We start from the raw sequence: 9,910 nt of genomic DNA, 5'->3' as shown, positions 1-9,910 counted from the left end.
CATTTCACCGGCGTGCGCATACACCACTCGTTGCGTCTTCCGACAATGATTGAGATTATACGTAGATTCATTTCATTTTATTACAATACATGTGCTTATGACACATTTTGTAAGGTATTTCTTGCCCGCTTTTTAAATACTCGATAGTTTCATCCACATGAAATGTACGCATTGTTCATGATAAACATGAAATGTACGCATTGTTCATGATAAACATGAATAGAACTTTACAGAATTTGATGGAGTACCGAGACATGTTTCACTTTGACTGAAGACTAACGGGGAAAAACAACAACACATGTCTTCATTGCAAGCTTCATGCAGGGAGGTGGGAGAGAGAGTCCACCTCCCTGCTTCATGGATGAATACGCAATCTCCAAAATAAGAGTACAGCGCAACTACAAGTCTACCCCACCCCCTCCGTTTCTACCCCACCCATACGCACGCATCCAGGCTATTACCAGTAGTTTTGGTCCCCACCCCTTCCCGAAACAAGGTATCCATTGGCAATCGATCGAAACTTCGATAGTCGCATGTATGTGTGTGTGTGTGTGTGCGTGTGTGTGTGTGTGTGTGTGTGTATGTGTGTGTTTGTGTGCGCGTGTGTGTGTGTGTGTGTGTGTGTGCGTGGGTATGTGTGTGTGTATTTGGAGTTTGCGTATGGGGGGGGGTATGAAGAGGGTGATGGGTAGAAAATAGCAGCGGTGGGATGCCACGGATGGGGTGGTGGTGAGGGAGAGAGTAAGGTGTAGATTAGGGGGAAAAAAAATCGAGGAGGGGTGAGGGGAGCGGAGTTGATTTTGCCTACTCGGCTGTATGACCAAATATGGCACATGCGTTTTCACGGTCCAGCATTCCATCAAAGATTACGAATAGGCTAATGGCGATAACAGGGAGAGGGGAATGCGAAGCAGATTTTCCTCTCTCTCTGCATTACATTCGATTTCACCCGGACTAGAAATCGGATATGATTTTTCTTTCATTTTTGTTTATTGTTATTTATCTCGGCTTGAGAGAGAGAGAAAAAAAAAAACAGTTACACACCCTTCTGTAGATAAGAATTCGACAATAGGTTTTGTAGATCTTGAAGAAAGACCCAGTCTACCACATTCCCCTCAAATTTCCTGATAAAACGTACAGATTTGATGTCCTTGGGTTTGTGCGGTGGCTTTCGACGAACGAGTGGTCGTGCTCGTCATCCATGCGCGCGCACCATGTGCGCCTGTGTTCCCCATTATTACTGCGCTTTTATTGTATTCTCTCATTATATTTGCAAGGGGTGGGGGTTTGCGATGTATAGGCTACGCATGCATGTATGGATGGATGGAGGTACAATTTTATATGTATAGGATTTTGTAGATAAAAATAGATAAAAATAAAATGGACAGGCTTACACGCACAAACACATAATGTGCGTGTGTGTGTGTGTGTGTGTGTGTGTGATGTGTATGTGTCATCGTTTTGCGTTCATGGTTATTTTCACAAGTTTGCATTTTGTCACGAGAAAAAAAAAAACCCACACACAGTCACTAGTTCTGGTTATTTCACTTCGTCAGACCCCAATGATATCAAACTATTCAGTCTGTTTATACTCTTCTGAGGTGGATCTTGCTTCCCCTTTGTTTTCCATGGAGATCGTCCCAGAGCTTTGGGGATCGAATAGAATTTAAATATTTGAATAATTTAAGTAATGAAGTATCATATAGTACTAACGTATATTTTGGAACAGCTATCTTTTTATGTAAGTTGATGTTTCTTGGGTTATTTTCCCCTCTGCCTGCTTCATAGCTCAATGGGTCTATTTTAAAACTTCCCCAACCAACCCACGGGCGACTGCTCGGCAGCGTGACGTTACAATCGCCGCGGGTATGAGCGAAACCAGGGAGCCGTGACATGCGAATATTGAGCGAGCCTCACCAGCAATGATGGAAATCAGAAACGAAGACCGGACTGTCTGTTATTGTCATTAACTATCCATCTGCCTTCAATTATACTTCTTCGGTAATTAGGGAAACAAAACATGCAGTTGGCAAACCAAGACGTGGGTAAGCATTCGGCCGGAACTGTGGCGAGTGGAGCGCACAACGTCGCTCGGGCTAGAAGCCTGTCTCTTTTTCAACCCAAGATGGCGGCCTGAAATTTAAGTCGCCAATCAGTTAGATAGATGAATGCTCGACGTTTGAAATAACAAAACAAAACAAAACAAAAAATGGTGGAGATAGCATTTGAAGACCTACTGTCCTCATTAGCCAGGGACGTAACCTCTCTGGTTTAGCGTGCTGCAACGGGGTAATTCGTTGAAAGAAGGGAACCAAATAATGATTTCACCAACTTGAAAGTAATTATGACTCGCGTATGGCATATACAGTAGATTGAACACAAAACATATTAAAATGTAAATAAAACAATAGGAGATTGATATGCACACACACAATCAAATGAACATGTATACATGTTCATTTGATTGTGTGTGTGCATATCAATCTCCTATTGTTTTATTTACATTTTAATATGTTTTATTTATATTATAATATTGTTAAATGGGAAACGTCACAATGCCGATCAAGGTTAGTACCCTTACATGCTGTTTGTCATAAAACATAATTTGCTGTTGGAATATTGATAATGCAAACGGAAGATTTTAAAATTAAACGTCATTACACCATAAAACTGCTCGATGTGCCCATGTAGACGCACAAAACAGTAAATACAAAAGTATACCAGTCCACATGAAATGTATGAATATCTATAAAATGATTTTTAGTTTTACAATTTGCTCCAGCCCAGACAAGCCTTGTTTTGTGTCATTAGGCAGAAATTGCTGAATATGTATAATGACAATGACTTTTGTCTTACACTTAATTTCCTTCAGGATAGGGGTACACTGTATTATTTCCCGAGGCTGGTGCGCATGTTCAACAATGTAAAGTAATCGTTGCGCTGTAATCGCATAACAATAAAAGGAAAAAAATAGAAACAGGTATATCTAATTATATATATATTTGAAGAGTTTGATTGCAAATTGAGTGAACTCAGTGATCCTGTCAATTTGAGATGTTTGCGGAAAACAACAACAGCAAAAATAAAGAGAAAAAAAATTCAGTCATAACTTCAAGTATATTCCATGTTTTGCAACAAGCGAGATATCATTGGAAAGGTTTTATGGTGTTCACTCTGATGATGGACTTTTAAAATGTTTAAACCGTTCTGCGAGATATATATATGTGTGTGTGTGCGTGTGTGTGTGTGTGTGTGTGTGTGTGTGTGTGTGTGTGTGTGTGTGTGTGTGTGTGTGTGTGTTATCAGGACTCGACACTGACACTGGTCTGCTCGGGCCACTAAAGTCTTCAAATATAAAATCTTGGTGGCGCGACAAAGATACTTTGTAGTAGTCCGAAATAAAAGCATAAGTAGCAATCCATTTTGAATTTGAATTGCCCGATAGCCGACCACCAAAAGATAAATTTGGTGGCCCGACACCAATTTTTTGTGCCCCCAGCCCCAGAGGCTTCTATATAATTAACATATAATACAATGTATGTACAAGAAATCAAGTTTGAGGGGGACGTTGCTTTCTATTTTTCCCTTTAATCAAGTTTCTTCCTGTCTTGGCCTCCATCGCGATCTGAATAATTGATATACTGTATGATTATATCACAGTGATAAAGGGAGTTCAACATGCAAAAGGATACATAGAGTTATATATACATATATATATATATATATATATATATATATATATATATATATATACATATGTGTGTGTGTGTCTGTGTGTGTGTGTGTCTGTGTGTGTGTGTGTGTACATACATATATACATACATACATACATACATACATACATACATACATATACACTGTATTCGCATAATCATACAGTACAGCAAAATGGACCTGGACTGATTTATTGCTCGAACAAAATCTAAAAGGAGATGATCTAGATAACTTCCACGTAGTAGTGCCACAGACTTCCGGCCCATAAGAAATATGAGGTAAATATAATTATATATATATATATATATATATATATTATATATATATATATATATATATATATATATATATATATATATATGATAAAACCAATCTCTTCCTGAATGCACTTTGGCTAATATTCTGTACAATAACCTAATAATATGTTTACGTGGCATATCAAACAAAATATATCATGCACTGGGAGCTGCTAGTATACACTGTAGTTGAAATCATGGATTCGGAAGTGGCAAGAATGGCAGTATTTTTTTTTTTCTAAGGGGCGCTGGAGGAAAATATAGGAAAGAGGAAAACTATAAAGTGCTCGTCCTGTGATCGAGGAATCAATAATTTCACTAGAGGCTCGAAATAGTGCATGGTACATTTGTTTTATATACTAAAACACATCTTTTCGAATGAAATTACGAGACGTTTTTCACTTACGAAAATATTCCCCTAGCTTTGTTTGTTTACGTATTGCAGCATAGACGATCGTGCATGCAGTATACCGCAAGGATACCCTGTGGACGTCATTATACATTAAATTGTGATCTATCACAAGGCTGATACCGATGACTATATAACATCAACGTCACGGTCAGCTTGTTTTCAACATTGCAATGTTATGTTTGGTCACACTGACGCTATGAAGACCAGTCAATGAACTGATTTCATAATGAAGGATATAGGTTAAAGAGACTGTACAGTACTGGTTGAGGTGGGGATTCATGTTTTGAACATTCCTAAGTGAGATAATGAAAAGCCTCTTATGAAATATGAAAGAACATGTAATGTTAAGAAGGATTCAACGTTTATTTGATGAAAATTGGTTTTCAAATGGCTGAGATATCCAAAAAAGTGCTAATAATAAAAGGCGACATGCCACAACTTTATTATCATCTCTTTATTTCACCTTGTTTTGGGATATCTCAGCCATTTCAAAACCAATTTTCATCGAATAAACTTTTGATACCCCTTAGAACTGCATGCTCTTTGACATCTCATAGAGTGGTTTCTGAATATCTCGCAAAACGCTAAAAGCTAAATCCTCACCTCGACCAGAACTGTACACACCCTTTATTAAGTTATATCATATTAATAAAATCATGTTCGCTGAGTAAACTCACAGCGGTCGACGTGATAGCGTCATGTGATCAAGGTGACACGACATTTGTTCCTGCGATAACTCAAGTCTTATTTTCTCCTAAGGACTTAGGGTTAGGGTTATATGTTAAGATTGTGATAGAGTTTCAGATCTTTCGTTCAAGTGATGCAAGGATTAGGATTATGGTAAGGGTTAGGGTTAGGGTTAGGGTTAGAGTTAGGGTTAGTGGGTGTTTGTGGGTGTAGAATTTATGTCTGGCTCAGCGTGCAGATATTTCATGGGAGCAACTGTCGCAGGAACAAAATTAAATATCTAATGGAAACCTGTGCCCAAACAAAGCATTGTTAGGATGAAGACAAATGCCGATAACAAAATTGTGCCACACTATGACGTCATACTAACGGAATAGTGAAATATACATGTATACCATGAATATGACTGCTTGGTACTGTCATGGTATTATGTATTCATCGATATCGTGTGTAAAGTGCTGTCGGTATCAGTTTCATGGACCACAGGGTAAAATCACGTCCGCTGCGCGCTGTACGCTGATCGTCTGTGCTGCAATCATGCTTGTAAACAAACAACCAATTAAATTGGAGTGATATCGGTAAGTGAAAACAATTTTGTGATTTTCAAGACATGTTTGAGGATATAAAACAAATATATAATGCACTTTTAGGAGCCTCTAGTTGAAATTATATATTCCCTTGTTAGAGGACGAGCGCTGTTTTCTTTGGGCTCGTGTCCCTCATATTCCTGTCATAGCGGAATCAATTTCAACTAGATGCTCTCAGTGAATGGTATCCAAACATTAGTTTGTTATTTTGGCTTGTGGCGCTATACAGTTAAGATCAGAATATTTGAGAAACTTCATTCTCAGAAAGATTTGTTTCTTTTTCTAAAAATCTTGCTCTGGGGTGGTAGAAAATTTGTCAGAAAATAATAATTCTGAGAACTTTTGTGTGCCTGTTTGATTTGAATTCAAGATGACCATGCATCATCATAGGCCTATCATAGTAATTATGACATGTTGCACGTTGTGAGACTGTCCATAGTTCATATCATGTTGCACTTGACAAGTCCCCATAGAAGCATACAATATTTGGTTGTGCTACATAGGATACCCATTGCAATGCGATGTCCATACCAATGTGCTCGTGTGCATCACCGGTCTCAAAAGATATTCAGTGGTGTCACAAGTTTCCCCAGCACGCCGTAGATGGCAGCACACATTAGCTGTCCCTCAGTCTGTGGCTGTGAAGAGGACCATCGAAGATATTCTCTCCGACACAGGCGCGACCCAGACTTTCACCGACCCACAGCAGATTTTGCCATCATTGTTGACCTCATAAAATTTTATGTAAATGTAATCAGTGTACTCTACTGAGCATGTGAACTCGTTTCATCAAAAAACAAAACAAAACAAAACAAAACAAGCAACAAACGGTAATTTGGCATCCGATTGATTCAAGGTAGCATGCAGTCCGCATTTTGCAACGTTTCTTGATGTCTTATCAACTTTTCCATGAAGATGAAGGGAGCTTGGCATCCCTTCATATCATTGGTCATCTCAGGAAGACCATGGCCCTGTTGCATAAATTGTGGTAACTTAACAATTAATTGTAACTGCGCAATCGATGGTAACAGTCGGTGATTTCTTGGCTTTGATTGGCTGTGGAAGTGTTGCTATGGTAATTATCATTGATTGCAGTCACCATCAATTTTATGCATCAGGGCCCTGGTCTTCTGGATGTAATATGTCACTTACAAAAAACACAATTCATCATTCTCAGTCTTTGAAGAATTTTCTCTCAATGTCCATTTCCATTACTCCGCCTGAACCAGTCATGCATGTATGTATGTGGGAACACTTCTTCTAAACAACTGATGTGATTGCAACTGATTGACAAATTGCCCTGTATCGACGTAAAAATAAAAAAAATAAAAATTCTTATTTACGTCGATGTAGGGCAATTTGTCAATCAGTTGCAATGAAGCATCTCAACGGAAGAATTTCATGAATTTGAATAATTACGCAGTACCCGCTGCGTTATAAGGATTAGAACCAACACTTTGCTGTCGAGCGAAAGATCGGTGGCCTAGTGGACATGACGCCTGTCCGGTGATCAGGAGGACGTGGGTTCGAATCCCGCTCGAGTATGTACGCCCATGATTTCTTTTTTATCATGGCTACTAAAACACTGATCAATTCAGTGCCTATTTACGTCAATGCATGGCAATTTGTCAATCAGTTGCAATGAAGCATCTCGACGGAAGAATTTCATGAATTTGAAATGATGTGATTCTGTCAAAACTTAAAGTTATTATAGTGTCTGTATCTAAACAGTTATCAGCAATTTTACTTCACCTATGCATCAGGTGGCACTAAAATCTTTAAAACTTAATTTTTCGTGGCACAAAATAGAAGCAAAAGTAACCATCCATTTTGACTCTTAATTTGCCTGATTGGGGCACCAAAAGATAAATCTGGTGGCCTAACACCAATTATTAGTGGTCCTGGGCCACCAGGACACTAATTTCAAGCCCTGCCCAATGTTTTGTATTTTTTGTTGTTGTTGTTTTTGTTTTTGTTTTTTAAACAGGTAGGTACAGCTGCAGGCAGATCAATCTGCCATTCTCCTTCCTCTTCTGAAACCTTCCACTGTCGGGTAATTTCTTTCACTGATTAAAGATGCGTAGACAATGGTAATTTGACCTCTACATTTTGTCTACATTGCTCGTGCGGTGTGGGTACTGTATCAAATGTGATGTAATGTCTTTTTTTTTTTTCAATGTGTGTAATGCAGCCAATATTGTGGATTTAAAATGGAGTCCGCATCAACTCAAAGAGTAGCACAAGGTAAGCCTCAATATGCTACTGACCAAGTTTTGTAATGCACCAACTGCAAAAAACCTTGATGTTGCGAGTCCCTTTTCGATTGTTTTTCCCCAATTTTGTTAAGACCAAAAGGGGTGGGGGTGGAGGGGTGGTGGCTGCAGCAGTGCTAGGTTGGCAGCAGACCACTCCTTCATTAGCTCCTCATTTCAAATAAACTCTTGACAAATTGATTCACCATCTAATTTCTGTCAATTGTATAAGCTTAACCACTGACCCTAATCCTTGAAAACACACTTCAGACAACACTGTCACCATGTCCTCGTATGAAATATGTTTTCAAACTTCTTTAGATTAACAGAGTATTCAACATAACCTTAAAAATTGAATTTGGAACAGAAACCCTATGGCAACAAGAACAAAGAATTTTCATAATGAATTTTATTCTCATTTTATATAAATGTCACTGAATTTCATTCATGAGTTACACCAAATGTACTCATACCACAGGATCTAACCCTGAAGTCTCTGAGCCATGCCCCCTTCCTAATGTTCATGCAATTAATGCGTTGTTTGAATGACTATGTTACATTGGAATTTTTATATGATCACATAAGAATGATGAAAATAAAATGGTATATGAATTTGAACATTGCACCATTTATGGAATGTTTGAATAAATGAGAAAGTAACTTCTAGCTTGAAATGTGCACTTGGCCTCTCATCTTCATCCCACGACATTTAACCTTTTGATCAGAGTGGATCTCTGTATCTGGATAAGCAGGGACACTGAATCACATGACAATTTTTGTACATGTACAATTCTCAAGAGCCCAAACATGTTGAGAAGTTAGAGGAGCACACACCCATATCAGAATCAAGCTGAGCTAGAGAGGTTCCACATTCCTGGTCAAATGTTTCACACATACTCAAGTGAATCTGGCGTCAGAAATGTCCAACCACTGCATAAACTGGTTCCTTGTGTGCAAATCTGATGTGACTAGACTTCGATGAAGATGTTGACAACATAAGGTTCCTCTTACCTTTGCAAATACACCATTAAAGGACAAGTTCATCTTAACAAACATGTGGATTGAGTGAATGAAGCACAATCATTAGAACACATCAGTGAAACTTTCAAGAAAATGGGACAATCCGTTCAGAAATTTCAGTGCTGCCATTGCTGAATGAGAAGACTACTATAGTTTGTGATGTCAGATGCATAGAATGATATAAAGATGATGTCAAGAAAATTTAACATTTTCACTTTTCTTGCTAGTTGCATGATAAAAGAGCACTTGACTTGCCTCTTCAGAACACTGGGGGAATTAATATGTCAGTAACAAAGCGAGGGAATGTGTAATTTTTCAAAAAACGAAATTCTCTTAATACTCTATTACAATGTATATCATTCTACGCATGTGACATCACAAACTGTAAGTCTTCTAATCCAGCAGCGAGGGCAAAGAAACTTTAAAAATTCCTAACTTTTGAATGATTGTCAGATTTTCTTCAAACTTTCACCGATGTGTTCTTCCGATACTGCTGCATTCACTCAATCCACATGAATATCAAGGTGTACTTGTCCTTTTAAGAACAAGCCTTCCCTTGTGAAACGTGCAACAGATATATAACTGAAAGTGTAACACCTAACCATGTTGCGACCAATATCACTTTGTGTAAAACAAGTGAAACATTCCAACTCTCTCATTTCCTATCTTGCATTTTGTTGTTCCTCCGTGCACACCTTCCTTCCATTGCATGCATTCGTGTTGTTCTTCCACGCAAAACACAAAGTGACTTCACAAAACCTCTACCATTCTCTCTGCCTGATTTCACACTTGCTATTAAAGCCAATTTGAAAGTTGTGTTTTTAATTACACTTTAAACATTGGATTGGAGTTCAAACATGTCTTCAGTGGTCTAAATGTGACAATATTATTTTCATGCCCATAGCACAGCATGGAGCTTTACAGCTTTCTGATTTTTTTTTT

This window comes from Diadema setosum, chromosome 5 (assembly GCF_964275005.1).
Source record: "Diadema setosum chromosome 5, eeDiaSeto1, whole genome shotgun sequence".
In the NCBI taxonomy this organism is placed as follows: domain Eukaryota; kingdom Metazoa; phylum Echinodermata; class Echinoidea; order Diadematoida; family Diadematidae; genus Diadema; species Diadema setosum.
The sequence above is the reverse complement of the archived record's forward strand: the minus strand, read 5'-3'. Positions refer to the sequence as shown.